General features: G+C 45.5%; 1 pseudogene; it reads right to left on the reverse strand.

Annotated features, from left to right (window-relative positions):
- Positions 1-2,302: 2,302 nt before the first annotated feature.
- LOC123101566 (probable ribosome-binding factor A, chloroplastic) lies at positions 2,303-3,173 on the reverse strand (annotated as a pseudogene).
- Positions 3,174-3,395: the final 222 nt, after the last annotated feature.

Below are 3,395 nucleotides of genomic sequence, written 5' to 3' on the forward strand. Positions count from 1 at the left end.
CATAATACTTGAAATAAGAGCAACCAGATTCTTACAAGTGTAATACAGTGGCAATCACAGTAATGACTACAAGTGTAATACAATACTTTACAAGCTTTACAAGCAATCACAAACTCACAACATGCCAAACTCGTTGGACTACAATAGTGATATGAACAACATGCCGAACTAGCTGGACAACTGTAGTTAGGGTTGGGAACAAACAAAACGACCTTCAAGAAAACAGACAACATGCCTTCCTCGGTCGCCCTGTTACATGAATCAGCAGGGAAGAATCAGAAAAGGTGAAGAATCAGAACAGACCATTCAAGAAAAGGAAACTTATTTAGAATGATAACAAAAATTGAGCTAGTACCATGCTTTTTGTTCTCCATCTAGTTAAAATGAGATAACTCGTTCATACAAGAAAACAGAGACGCAATATGAACACACAACAGGATTGACAAGTACACAGCAGGATTCAATAATTTTTTAGGATCGCAAGACACCAATATAAGCTAGAATTGACAAGTACACATCAAGATTCAATTCATCTTGCCCATATACAGCAACCAACAGACATCTAACATTTCAGCATGCACATACAATTTATTTACTTATTTTTGAGCAAAACCGCCCACTGCCAAACAGAATGTCCTTTCATTTGATAAATAAGAATAGCAGGCCAAAGAACGGCAAGCGTACAACAAACACACTACAAATAAGCAAGATACTAGAGGTCAGCACACAAGTCATATCATATATTCTGTTAACCTTTGACACATCATATAGAATTATGAGCTTGACAATCGTCGGTCTAACCATATCACGCAAGCAACGGCATACAAACTAATTAGCAGTACTATATATGATGCAGCATACGGACAGAATTTCTACCTTGTTATCATTAGGGAGCAACAGGGGGTGGAGGAAGATTTTGATCGGCTTCGTGTCATCTGCCATCACCACAAACTCAGAGTCTTGGTAGCTGGGGAAAATAGAAAATGGATATTAAAAATCATAGGAACTGAAATTAGCAGGACCGACCAAAGCACGCAGCTAGGGACTGGTCACCTTCAAGGTAGAACAATGAATTACCTAGTTTTAGTCAAAGTCGTAAGCATGCACATACAGACATACATACGAATTGAACCAGAATCCATGTATGTCTGTGCACTTAATTGCAGGTTCTATCCAACTTGCAATTGGAAGGAGTACAACCTAGTTTACTAGCAGCCTAACAAAAGATTCAGGTTCTTGGTTTGGTGCATGAATCCTGCTGTCATAGACAGACAAAGAGGAAAGAGCACTGACGGCACAACTACGACAGCAGAGCGATGCGAGCCAGTCAGGCAGTGCTTGATAAGCTATTGATAAGCAATTTGCACACAATTAGCAGGCAACCAACAAAGTAGTGTTGTATACTGTTCTGCAGTAAAGAGTAGAATTTCTTTCTGTTGGCTCTGAAATTTCTTTCCATGGTGCACACATGACATACCATCGATTTGAATGTGAAACTTAGTTATGCACAATTTAGTTGCTTATAAATTTCAGCACCAGATTAGCATGTCTCGTTACTAATGAAGTACTTCCTTTATCAATCATAGAATGGAAGGAATCACACAACATCGGGTAGTACTATAATTGGATTTAGCAGTAAATCTGTAGATACATGTGGTTGGTATCTACGAGTAGGGAGTTGCACAGCATCTGGTGTTCTAATTAGAGAGTTGCTAGTGTGTTTTACTTACCCTGCTCTGCTCTTCTTTTCTACAAGCGAAAGCAGAGCAGGGAGAGCAAGCACACTACCATAACATACAAAGCCATCTACAACCAGCCCAAAAACATACATACCTATAGGACTCACTCACGCACTGCCATTGTGTTATGGATGAGCAAGTCTAGTGTGTGAGAGAAAATGCAGACAAGTTGAGGTAAAGTGCTGACCCCAATGCTGTGAGGAACAGATCGAGGACCAAATAACTGGGCAATGCAGCACCAAGTCTGACTCTACTACTACTACCTATGATGCATCATTGTTGATCCATGGCAGATAATAGTAAAGATTAGAATCCATGATTTTCATATAGAAGTTACCTAGCCTGGTAGCCTAGCATAGAACAGCACTACATAGTACTTGGCCAGCAAATTTGAGCAATTCGGTAACCGCATCGCATGACAACAAATATAAAAACTATGAACAACATTGCATACGATGTGTGACAACAGAGAACACATTTGACAATGAAGAATGCATGCTCAACCACACATCCCATAACATGGTTACAATCTAGAGGCAGTTAGCTAGCTGCTACCAGATCACTCACTCATCAATATAGAACTGCAAAAGAGCGCAAAAGAAATAAATCAACGAGAGCATAAGGCATACTGTAGCCAGCTAGCTAGATTTCATCTTGAGACTTATCCTTGTGCTTCTGTAGCATCTCGATAACTTGGTCCAGGGGTGGGTCTCCGGGCCTCCGGAAAACCCGGTCGCCGATCTTGAACTTGTACGCCTCCGGCTGCATAGAATGAACTCCTTCAACTACAAAACACATACATCCATGCATGTATACACTTGATCTAGCATGCACCAACCAGTGTGTAACTAACCAACTACTCCAGCTAATTAACTTCAAGCATGAACAACTAACCAATTAAACAAGATAGAAACTAGCATAATGATCTATAAACAAAATGGGAAGTAAGCAGACGTGACCTGGAGGTCGTTGGAGTGCTCGGGCGTGACCTGGAGGTACTTGGTCTTGTCCTTGAGCCCGGCCATGGCCACCTTCTTCCCCGAACACGGACACATACACCTTGCACACCTGCAGACACAAACCGGAGCAGAGACAAGGAACTCAGCATCCCAGATTGCAGCGCAGCCGCATCGTTTCGAGGGAGAGTCCGGGCGTGACCTAGAGGTTGTTGGAGAGCTCGACGTCAGCGATGGTGGTGGGGAAGGAGAGGTAGCGGCCGGCGCCGAGGGCGGCCTCGGGGAGGATGGCGCGCTGCATGACGGGGTCGCGGGTCAGCATGTCCACCAGCTCCCGCTGGATCTGCTTTGCCACCATTCGCACCCGTCGCTCCTTGGCCATGCACCGCACCACGCGCAGCCGCCGCACGAAGACGGGCGCCTCGGCAGCGAGGGCCCGTGGCAGCGGCGGGGACACCAGCGGCCGTCATGGGAACATCCTCGCTGGCTTCATGGTGGTGGGGGATTTTGCGCCGCGGTGAGGCCGTCGGTCGTCGCTGTGGGGAGTGGGAAGGGGAGGGGCGAGAAGAGGAGGGCGTGGGGAACGGCGACGAGCTTCGCCGGAGGGAGGTGGTAGCGGCGACGCGAGACAGTGAGGAAACGGGGGATCTGGATGGTGGAAGGAAGGAAGGCCAGCGCTGGGGGCGATAAAAAGGTCAGC

Source organism: Triticum aestivum, chromosome 5A (assembly GCF_018294505.1).
Source record: "Triticum aestivum cultivar Chinese Spring chromosome 5A, IWGSC CS RefSeq v2.1, whole genome shotgun sequence".
Taxonomy (NCBI): domain Eukaryota; kingdom Viridiplantae; phylum Streptophyta; class Magnoliopsida; order Poales; family Poaceae; genus Triticum; species Triticum aestivum.